The 12071-nt window shown below is 47.1% G+C and overlaps 1 pseudogene across 1 annotated transcript; it reads right to left on the reverse strand.

Moving 5' to 3' along the window:
- Positions 1-1585: 1585 nt before the first annotated feature.
- Positions 1586-2536, reverse strand: LOC308436442 (large ribosomal subunit protein uL10-like; annotated as a pseudogene). The gene has a single exon. The product of its transcript is annotated as a large ribosomal subunit protein uL10-like (transcript).
- Between the last annotated feature and the right edge of the window lie 9535 nt (positions 2537-12071).

Here is a 12071-nt window from a genome sequence, read left to right on the forward strand (position 1 = left end):
CAAAGGCAGACAAATTGTTCTATTCCTCTAAGCTCTGATTTTCCACAGATGTTAAATGACTATGACTGAGGTGCCTGACTCATAGGGTAGTTGTGATCATCAAGTGATACTTTGTCAAGCCACCCATATGGCACCTGGAGTGCCGCCATTGCTTCCCATAATCAACAGAGTAATTGAAGCTTGAGTCTCCTTGGGCATTGATGAAAATCTTCCATTTACAAGGTCTCATTTCATGTTCAGAAAATGCTAGAAGGGTTAAAGATAGTTGTTGCATTCACCCACTTATCAACTGAGAAGGGGGTCAGAGGTCGTCTAAGGTCATCTGGCAGGTGAACAGTTTTGATCCTGCCGCTGGCTACGTGGCTGATTTTTGAAGTGACTCTTTGGCCTGAAGAGTGTGTCTCAGGTGAGATGTACAAGGGACTCGGCAGTCAGCCGGGCACCTCTGAGATGTTCCTTCTGCATCCACATTTTGGTGGGGAATGAGGAACGTAAGTTGAACAAATAAATTGTGTGGCAAGCTGAGGAACCTCACTACAGGTGTGGCCTTTGCTGTTCTTGTGAATGAAAAATCTTAGTCCCGTGGCTTGAGCTTCAGTCAAAGCAAAACTATGTGGTGTCACGTGCCCTACATCTCACCAGCAAGAACGACGCGTGAACAACCTTTATTGTACAGTACTCTTGAGCAGGGGACCACGTGGAAGAAAAGTGCACTGCTTATAAATGCCCAGGAGACTCGTGCCGCTACCTGATTGGTGCGCCCTCCAGTATCTCATTAGCGTGCCCCGAGAGCGGGCTGTGACGTGTGTGGTACATGCGCACTGCGTCCCTCGGGCTGGACAACAGCTCTGTTTGCTGAATCATCGGCAGGAAGCCGGCGCCATCTTTGGGTGCAGCACAAACAGCTTCCAACAATGTGGGCCTTTCAGCCTCTCTCTGAACATCTTTCCTTGTTGCTCTGCTATCTCTTCACTCTAGCCGTGTCGAATCGGTTTCTTTAAAACACTGTTGGGAGGAGGAGGTTTCTTTGTCAGCATCTTCTCCCCAGATACGCATGCGAGACAACGAAACACGGTAAGGCCCAAGTCTATCCTTTGTGGATCTCCCAGCGTTCACAAGTATCATCAGGACACATTTTAGTATGGAATGTGTGCACTTTAAAAAAAACAGACTCAAATGAGGCAACTATGGACCGTCTGTCACTTGGGTGAGGTCTGGGGCTATAACCTCAGCTGTGACCACATGTGTGATTTCCTTCTAAGGTGAGAAAAGTGCTCTGTGAGCAAGGAAACTGGATCCTCCACCCATATGAGGGCAGCGGAAGCAGAGGAGGGGCAGGAGCTGTTCCTTTAGGAAAGAATGTTGACTCTCATCAGAAAGGGTAGAGATGGTGCTCAGCCCTAGAAGCCTACCAAGACCATGGCTCATCTTGAAGGAACCTGGCTGGAAGAGGAGACTGCTCATGTGACTCACACAAACACTTCTTCTTCTTCTTCTTCTTCTTCTTCTTTTTTTTTTAAGAGAAGTAAGCCTTTATTTCCATCTTTCTCAGTTTAAGCAGGCTGACTTGGTTTCATTGAAGAGATTAGTCGAAGAGACCAAATCCCATATCATCATCTGATTCCTTCGACTCTTCCTTTGCTTCAGCCTTGGCTGGGGCTGCAGCAGCTGCAGGAGCAGCAGTGGTGGCAGCAGCCGCAGGTGCAGCAACTGCAAATGCAGATGGATCAGCCAGGAAGGCCTTGACCTTTTCAGCAAGTGGGAAGGTGTACTCAGTCTCCACAGACAAAGCCAGGACCCGCTTGTACCCATTGATGATGGAGTGAGGCACTGAGGCAACAGTCGGGTAGCCAATCTGCAGACAGACGCTGGCCACATTTCGGACACCCTCCAGGAAACGAGAGTGCAGGGTCTGCTCGGTGATGTCCAGCACTTCAGGGTTGTAAATGCTGCCATTGTCAAACACCTGCTGGATGATCAGCCCAAAGGAGAAGGGGGAGATGTTCAGCATGTTCAGCAGTGTGGCTTCACTGGCTCCTACCTTGTCTCCAGTTTTGATCAGCTGCACATCACTCAGAATTTCAATGGTACCTCTGGATATTTTAGTGGTGATACCTAGAGCTTGGAAGAAAGAGGTCTTCTCAGGCCCCAGACCAGTGTTCTGAGCAGGCACAGTGACCTCACATGGGGCGATGGCACCAGCTCGAGCAGCAGCAGGCACCTTGTTGGCCAGCAGCATGTCCCTAATCTCAGTGAGGTCCTCCTTGGTGAACACAAAGCCCACGTTCCCCCGGATGTGAGGCACAGTTTCTCCAGAGCTGGGTTGTTCTCCAGGTGCCCCCTGATGGCCTTGCGTATCATGGTGTTCTTTCCCATCAGCACCACAGCCTTCCCTCGAAGGGACATGCTTGGAGCCCACGTTGTCTGCTCCCACAATGAAGCATTTTGGGTAATCATCCAAAAGTTGGATGATCTTAAGGAAGTAGTTGGACTTCCAGGTCGCCCTGTTTTCCCTGGGCATCACGGCGGTGCGTCAGGGATTGCCACGCAGGGTTTAAAGACGATGTCACTCCAACGAGGACAAACACTTCTTATTCTCACTACTATCTTGTCACCACCCAGTCTCAGCATGGCCCCAAAGCAGGCGGGCTTCTGCTCTATTTTAATAGACTGCATTGAGGATGGAGCTTCCCTGATCTGGTCTTACTAATCCTTCTTTCTAATCCTTTACCCCTAGGTTTTTTTTTTGTTGTTGTTGTTGTTTTGTTTTGTTTTCTCATTTTACACCTAAATGCCCAATTTTTGACAGCCACTGATTAAAAATTAGGAACATAATACATGATTTATTAAAAAAATAATCAATAAAACTAGTTGTTTGTTTGTTTTGTTTTGTTTTTTGGGTTTTTGTCTTCTGGAAAGCATTAGGGTTGAGGTACCCAGTGCCATTTTATATCTATCTAAGGAAGTGTTGTCTCCTTTCTTACTGCTGACATGTACTTTGAGAGATACCACCCTCAGGTTGTTCTGTGCTCCTTAAAGCCACTCTGAATTGACTACAATGAGTTTGATGGCAAATTGCCATGGAATTTAAGCAATGTTTCTGAAAAAATGCTGGCATACCCCTGTCCCCATCCAATGCCCCCAGCCTTGACAGTTTCCTCCACTCCTGTCATTTTAAGTTTTCCGAAGCCGTCCTGGAGAACGGTGGCCTTGGTTGGTTGGCAGCTGTCCCTAGGTGTGGGTTTCTCACACTTCCAAATGCTAGGATACATTTGTTATCACAGAGACAACCAGAACATCAAGGTTGTCACACTGCCTCCATGACTTTTAAGAAGAAACTGAACACTGAACAATGTGTCTTGTTTAAATCCCAGGAATGCAGAGTTTTTATTATAATATACAGTGTGCTGTATTTGGAGGGATCCTCTACTAACTGGATTATCTGTCAAGCCTTTTGCCCTGCCCCCTTTCTTCTCCAAATGCCAGCAATTTCTTCTCATCTCCTGCTCTTCCTTTATACTCTGCAAAGAGAACAGAGACCACCCTTAGAGAGGCTAACTGTGCCAGCCCCAGTGCCCTGTGTACACGGAGACTCTGCTGCTATTAGGATAAATGAGTTGGTGTGTTGCTGGGTGATGCTTGTGTCTTGTTTGCTGGGCACACTAAATTTTTTTTTTCTGATGAATCAGACTTTGCATCTGGTCCCTTTGCTATGCTCCGACTTTTATGTTTCTCTCTCTCTCTCTCTCTCTCTCTCTCTCTCTCTCTCTCTGAGATGGCAAATAAATCATTTCTTTCAGATAACATAAAAAGTCGGCCTTGCTCTTTGGAAGCAAAAGACTTCTAGAGAATTCCATGTTCTCACTGTAAACTATACAGTCAATTGCTCATTCAGGGGGTAGATCTGGGCCAGATTTATGCCCCTGAGAAAGTTCTACTTTTTTTCCATGATTTAAAACAAAAAAATCTGTCTGCATAGTGTTCCTCAGCCTAATTTATATAAAACTGGGGTTCTGCCACCTGGAGTTTTAGGTCTGCTCTGTGAGATGTGTCTTGTGTCTGGTATGTAACGAGAGGGCCAAGCAAGAAGCGGGGGGGGGGGCGGGGGGTGAGTGAGCCGACATGAAAGGGAGACAGGCATCCCTGCCAACTGAATGAGGCGTGCTCAGCCAGCTGGGAGGGAGGCTTGTGAATTGTGCCTTTAGTATTATTGCTCTGTGTACAAGCAGAAAGGCACCTCCTCCCCAGGGCATGCTTGTTGCTATGATCTGTTCCCAGAGACTTGTGTGCATTTCAAGTGACCAGTCCCTCACCAGACAGACTTTGCTTCTCTCTTCTCAAGCCTGCGACAGCTTGATCCCAGACCCTTCCAAAACCTACCTGCATGCAAGACAGTGTGAGGAAGAAGGTGGATAGAGAGCAGCCTCTGGCAGGCTGGGGTCGTTCACGTTCATCCTTACTCAAGCGAAATGTGTACAAGGTGGTGCTTTGGTTTCGTCTCATTTTGAACAGTAGAAATCCTCTCTTACGGCATTAGCTGTTTGTAGGTGACCGTGCTCAGGTGTTTTCCTTCTTCGAAGGGTGCTTGTCCAAGATCTGCACATTTAGAAGCTGGTGGGGCTTCTTCAGAAGCCTGCTAAGTACTTTTGAATGGCAATTACATGTTCTAGTCTGGCAGCACACCTCGGGAGCATGGCACAGTGATGGATGAGGTAGATATGTTCATTGTTGCAAAGAAGTTCACAGTGGAAGGGAAAGAATCTCAAGTCCAATCCCCACAGCGATATGCGAAGTCTGTACCGAGTCCTGTCTTTCTCCACACTGGGTGGCTTTGGTGGCTGGATGGCTTTATACGAAAGTGCTACTGGATCTGAGACCTGACAGATGTGCCAGAAACCTGAGATGTCAGTCTATGGATAAAGGGGCTGCCACTGACATGTAGCTCTTGAAGGGCCCCCTTTGACCCAGTTAGGGGTAATGACTTGACTAAGAACACTCTGTATGTCAGTAGCCATGGTGACAAGAAGACTCTCTGTGCATTCAAGTAACACTCTTCACCTCATAGTTCTGACTCGGAGGGACTGGGCCTGACTCCCCAGTCTTCCTTATGCATAACTTCTCCCTCTGATTCTTTGTTCTTTACATTCCGGGACATGGAGACTGGAATGGTTGCTTCTATACAGGGGTGCACCAAAATATAATTCAGAGCAGTACATAATATGTTTTTGCAAAATAAATTTTAGTTACTACAGTGATGGATTCTTAATACATCTTTGGATGCAAGTCTAAAGGATTGAAAGAAAAAAGCGGTTTTCCTCCAGTACCCACCCCAAATCTTTTATTATGAACACATGAAGAAAGAGCCATAAAGGTTGTTCAATCATGCATGAATGAATCCATTCAAAATATTTATTTATTATGTTCTTGCTATAGTAGAAGGTATTATTGGGATGAAGAGGAGCTCTGAGATAGGGTTCCTACCCTCAAGTTCAGGTAAGCTGTTCAAGGAGCACCCTAGTGTCAGAGAATCAATGTGAGAACGGGTCACAGAGAATTGTTTACTGTTTTGCCTTTTTTGCTTCCTAAGTAGGCAAACTGGGACTGGCCTGAGAGACTGGGAGCTGAGATTAGCACTCAGTGTGCGTTTTCTGCCCATAGTGAATAAGAAGCCAGCATTCCCAGGATTAGCCGTGTGGTCCAGGGACCAGCCTGAGTCCCTGGAATTAGCAGTATAACTCACAGCCATCTCGTTCAACCTACCTTGACAGCCATTGAAAGATCCCTGCAGAGGCCCACAGAAAACTTGCCACCCTGGTCCTTCCAGGAAGAACAGAAAGGGTTCTCATCTCCCTTTCTCTGTATTCTCTGACAGTTTCCTTTGTTTTCAGAGACAAGATCTCTCTGCATATCCCAAGTTGGTTCAAACTTCCTGTCTTCTAACCTCAGCATCTCAAAAGCACAGATTATAGATGTGTCCTGCCATTATTACAAAAAAAAAAAAAAGAATTAAAAGATTTTAATTTTACATTTGTGAACGTGTCTGTGTGTGTGTGTGTGTGTGTGTGTGTGTGTATGGTACACATATATGAGTATCCTCAGAGGCCAGAAGAGGGTGCTGGGTCTCTTGGAGTAGTAGTTATGGGGGGTTGTGAGCTGCTGGATATGTGTGGTAGGAACTGAAATCCACCAGGGAAACAGAACTCTGTTCATATTCGAATAAGAGCAAATGGTATTAACCACCGAGCTATCTCTCAAACCTCATCCTCTGAAATTTTATGAGTTCATCTGAGGTAGGAATGATGCAGCATACAGGCAACTAGATGTTCCTTAATGGATGGAGTGGCTTACTTTATGGACATTTCTAGATGCTTGCCAGCTCCTCCTAGCTCAGGTGTCTAGTCCCAGTTGCAACCCTTCCCCCATCTTACAGAATATGGGAGGTCTCTGGGCTTAATTATCTGAAGTGGTACTTGCCATATGGTCAAAATGCATGCTTTACTCTCTTAACGGGGTCATGGTCTAGAGACAAAGAAAGCACTCTTAGAGGATATGGATGAAACCTACACCCCAAAGAAACTCTTTAGAAACACCCACCTGGCTCCTCACCAGCCAGGCTTCGCTTAGCCGATGGTTAGGAGAATGCTTCTGTCTTTCTTGGCCACCAAACTCATACTTTGTCAACCGTGTGGGGCTAGTGGCAAGTCATTTGTGATTCGTTCACAGGGGAACACTGAGAGACCCTATAGAAATGGATCCTGAGGAGGATTGCATGCTGCACTACCCCTTCAAGCTGTACCACGCTTCTCTGGAGAACCTTCTTGGGGCTTTCCCTAACCCCTGCAGCTGGCCCAGTGTCTGGGATCCTTCTGAAGTGGCTCAGAGCTGGCTTTGGAGCCTGTGGAGCTAAGTTTGGCTCCCTGTGTTGTTTTTGGGCAATTACCCTGGAAGCCCTTCCTGTAATTAACCCCAGCTTCACGGACATTACTACTAGAGCATCACTCTCTGAAACACGCCTGCCTCCCTGGCATTATTTCCTGGGAAGACAAGGCCCCAAAGGAGCTTCCTTAACTCAGTCTGTAGCCAGCTTTTGTCTCCCAGAGACACGTGTGGTTGTTACTAGGGATATTTTAAATCAGACACTTCTCCGCCCCGCTTCAACTTTTTTTTAAAAAAAGAAAAATAACATTTTCTTCCTTTGCCCTTTTATATTTCTTCCTCTCCCTCCCATATTCTTTCATGTATTCAGGATGTAATAGAAACAGCATCAAAGCCCAGAGCCCTGCCGAATCCTCCTCCCCTATAGGAAGTGTGCCCTTCTCCTGTCTGATCACTGACTCAAAACCACAGAGATTTCCAGACCTGGGTTGGGAGGGGAAGGCTGAATAAGCAGGGACCACGGTCTGCAGCCCCTGGGAGACAAAAGTGGAGGATTTGTTGAACAGAACTTTCTACAACCCAATCCCCCTACTTACCCCGCTGTTAGAAATAATTGTTCAGAACTGACCCCGGTAGTGGGGAGGGGGAGAGAGAGGGAGGCAAGCTTGCCACCCCCACTTTACCCACTGATGACTCCAATGTAGTGAGACTCATCTGGTCTGGCTCCAGAATCCTGAGGCCAGGGCAGCGTTCCACTACTGCCTACACCACCAAGACTCTCTGTGCATTATTTAATTCCTCAGCCATCCAACCGCACAAGTCAGTTGCCTACTAAGTGTTGGGCTTTGAGTGGGCAGGTGCCAGCCAAAGGCTTCAACATTGCAGGGAAGTTAATGTTCCTGTCTTTGAAGGCAGACTGTGGGCCAAAGACAGCTTGGTGATAACCCACCACCCAGCACCCCCTCCCGTCTACCTCCATTATGGATGAATGGGGACCACATCTGTTTCTTTTCTTATTAGAAGTAAGAGGCTAAGACCCTGAAATGTGGACAGGCCAACACACCTGGGTGGTCTTTAAATCAGAGAGTGTGTTTTTCCCTCTTCCTCTCTCTCTTTTTTCCCTCCCCCTTCCTTTTTCCTTCCCCCTTCCTCCCTTCTTTTCTTTCTTCTTCCCTCCCTCCCTTCCTCCCTTCTTTTCTTTCTTCTTCCCTCCCTCCCTCTTTCCCTTCCTCCCTCTCTCCCTCCCTCCTTATTTCTATTTGGCAGAGTCTCTCACCTGGACCTTAGCTCCCAGTACTTTTCTTGTTCTTTGCCCCTGTCTGTGCAGAGTCAGTGTGGGACAGGGAAAGCTCTGGGTGGCTTAATTGTCCCAGTGTCCTCTTGGGTGCAGACATACCCTACGCACCATGCTTGCTGCACTGGACTCCTTGGGGGAATAAGCAAGCGTGCTCTGGGTCTCTAATGTACATAGACAGAGGGTCTGGGTCAGGTGACAAAGATGCTGGTGTTTCTTTTTCATTGTCGGTGTACCTCTGTGCTGGTTTAGGATAACCTTTTGATGTAAGCCCAGGATTTAGTATCAGACTGTATGGCCTGAATCTCTATTTCAAAGCTGCATGGTTGTTATATGCTGTATATGCTAAATTCTGCCTCAGTTGTCTCATCTGTAAAATGGGGATGATATAAATTCTTCCTCACCGGGTAACTGTGAGCTAGTCCTGATGCTGGCTGTTATGTTTGATAAAATAACAGCCTGTGATGGTCTTTCCCTGCCTTCTTGGCCCACATGGAGCCTCCCTCAAAGAACTTTTCTGCCTTTTTGAGAAGCCTGGAAATGGTGAGTCTACCCCACTTATAAGATGTACAAGGACACCGCTCTCCTAGAGTCTGGAAGCTCCAGAAAAAGAGAAGTGTGCCCCGTCCTGGGCTTGGACTGAAGCGTATTAGCTGGTTTTCTGAAATTTAAACTCAGTCAAGGACCCAGTGTTCTTAATTGCTGAATCTACAATCTAACCTGGGTGTTTCCTCCTCTGGTGGCTGCTTGGCTGCGGTGCCATGTGTGCCTGGTGTGGAAAAGCACAGCTGGGCTCCCACCACCAGCTAAGCCAGGGCAGCTCCAGAGCAGGCATAGGAGACTGGAGATTTCAGCAGAAGCCAAGTCAAACCCTGATCCTCCTCAAGTTAGTAAAGGAGCCCTTGCAAGCATAGCTATCCATGACTGTGCAAGAGGTTGGAATAAGCCTTCTGGGAGGCTCTGTGGGTTTCTAAGACTTCCCTGAAGTGTGGCACATAGAAAATAGAGAGGAAGAAGGAAAGGAAGAGAAGAAAGACTGAGCCAGGAGAGTGGTAACTACAGGCTTTATCCAGTTGGTGAAGTCTGTCTGGGCTGAGCTGGCCTGTGACATTCAAGTGGGTAGCATACGTGTTTTCTGTTTGTGTGTAAGCACAGCATTAAGCTAGATGGCCAAACTGGTATAATTCACGGAAGCTTTCTGTGTTCTTTTTGCTTTGTTAACAGTAAAACTACTGAAAGTTCTAAGTCCTCCCTGAGCAGAAGAGATCCCATGGGGGAGAGATCAAATTCAGGGCTAGCTGGCTTGCTTGCGTTTTAGAATTTACCAAGGCAATCATGTTTGGAGCCTGTCTAGGCTTTTGCGACCTTATGTGAGGGTCAGCCGGCAAGAATTAATTATCAGAGCTACTCACACACGTCCGTGAATACAAGGCAAAGGCTGCTGTCTTGGGGAGGTTCACAAAGGGTGTTCACTTTATAGAAGATGCCCCCCACTGAGCCAGACTGTCATCTGCTGGCTGTGGCACCATGCAAGATAGATCTAGTGAGAAACCTGGTGTGTGTGTGTGTGTGTGTGTGTGTGTGTGTGTTTCTTTTTCTTTTCTGGAAAGTGTTTCGTGTCTGGGCACCACAGTGGTGTGATTCAACTTCCAGTGTTTACAGAAGCACACCAGTAGATGTAGCAGGCATACTAATGTGGCAGACAGTCTGAAGAGGAGGCAAAAGGGGCCATCACCCCAAGAGATGATTGAAGTGCCCAGAGATCCAAGAAGAACAGAGTTTAAATAGAGAAGCACCAAGTCTGCTTACCTGCAAAGGAAGTCTGCGTGGGTATTTATGATTTCTAATTTCTTTTCTCTTTAATTTACACGAACTACAGAAGAATATATGGAAATCAATCCACCACTTGCTACAGCACTAAGTTCTTATCTGAGGGCCCCCCCACCCCGGTAAATAAGTAACAGCAAAAATAAACTAAAAGGGGGGAGGTCATAATCCCTTCCCAAGATCTTGAGAGAAGACAGCTAGGCAAGAGTTTACTGAATTTAAGATTCCAGTCTGTGCTTAATGGAGATCCAAGCCTCTCTGAGCCCTGTGCCCATTGGTTGGGGACCTTCCCTCTAAAGAACAGGGGGCAGAGTTAGACTTAAGTTTGTGCAGGGCAGGAAGTCAGTGACCAACAGATTAAAGGACCTGGGACTTGAGGGTAAACAGCTGAGTGGGAGCCACTTTGTTCTCACAGAAACTGCCTGTAACTCGTGCAGCCGCAGAGGGCCAACAATAATACGGTTCGAATCTCCCCACTGCCTGCCATTTCCTCCCCATTAGCCAGTTTGACAGTGAGCCTTCCTAGGAACCATAAGGACCTTTGTCATGAACTTTGCTTCAACCAAGCTTTTCAGAGAAGTTTGGTTTCTAGGCCTGGCCCAGCACAGAAGCACCTGCACTGTGGGGTGCCTTCTCCCACCCCCACATCATTTAATTTTTTCTTTTTCACTTAGGCCGGAAAGATGGGATCTTCCTCTGTCAACAGCTCTTGGTACCTGCTGGCTTAGCCTTCTCCCTCTGACCCAAGGCCCATCCTTCTTCTTCTCAAATGTTATTTAAATTTTGCATTTCCTGATTTTTATCTTGGGCAAACAAAAGCCAGCTGCAGTCGCTAAGGAAACAGCTGAAGGTGCTGGCAGGTATAGGCCCGGCAGGTTTGCAGCCCACACATGAGAATGAAAGCAACGTGTCAGATTGCAGGGGTTTGTCCACTCCCCAGAGCCTGTCTTCTGTAAGTGTACACACACACACACACACACACACACACACACACACACACACAGGCATACACACACATGTGCACACTCACACAGGCACAAGCACACATACATGCACATGCACACACACATATGCACACATGCACACCAAGCGAGAGCACACAACAGTTATGTACACACACAGTCCCCTTTCTAGCCTCTCCCCAGGCGTCTTCCGCACTTCCTACAGCTGCGTTTCCAATCAGCAGAAGGAGCATCTTGCTTGCAGTCCACACTCCTTTCCTCTGCATTCTTAACCTTCTATCTTATGCATGGATCACTGGTTAGCTTAGAAATGCACGGACACAAAGGAGGAGCTGACATGTGAGGTTTGACGGCCATAATGGCTGTTTATAAGCCTAATCCATCACGTTTAGTGGACACCTCCATTTTTGTCCCTCTGAAAAGGTATAAATAATAAAATGGGATAGCTCCGGCTCGGAGGTGCCTTGGTAAATATTTTAACTATTTACAAGCTCGCACCACCAACAATAGAAGCATCTGTAGACTGCAGGGCCCCCCTCACCCCTGCCCCCACCCCTCCCTATCATTCTGGGAGACCCAGACGGGTCCTTACCATTCAGCCAACAATAACATTGCTCCATGGTGGAGTTTTTGGTACTCGGGTCACATTTCTTTTTTCCATATCACGTTATGATATTCTGAACTTGTCCCCACGCATTCCCCACAGCCCCCAGCAACCCTTCCAAAGGAAATATCCCTAAATAGCTTTTCCGAAAGCAAGCAAAGAACCAAGTCTGGGAGCAACCTGGCAAAGGAGGGTTTCAAAGAGCAATTCAGACGCAAGTCTGAACAGCTATAAACCGGCCTCCTCAAAGTCCAAATATTGACAGGGCCCATTCATTCTGTGGTCCAGATCAAGGTTAGCATTGGGTAAACACCCCACTATGTTACCAATATGCTGCACCAACTCCTATAGGCGCGAATCTGCTTCTGGACTGAGGTACAGAGTACATGGGTTTCCCAGGGAGGGGGTGGGGGTTGTGTGTCAATTCTTTGGAAGTTAAAGGTACTTTTCTTTGAGGACACCATGTGTGAAGACTAGAAATGGAGGCACAAGGCAGCTTTTTAACCTT

This window comes from Micromys minutus, assembly GCF_963924665.1.
Source record: "Micromys minutus genome assembly, chromosome: 24".
NCBI lineage: Eukaryota > Metazoa > Chordata > Mammalia > Rodentia > Muridae > Micromys > Micromys minutus.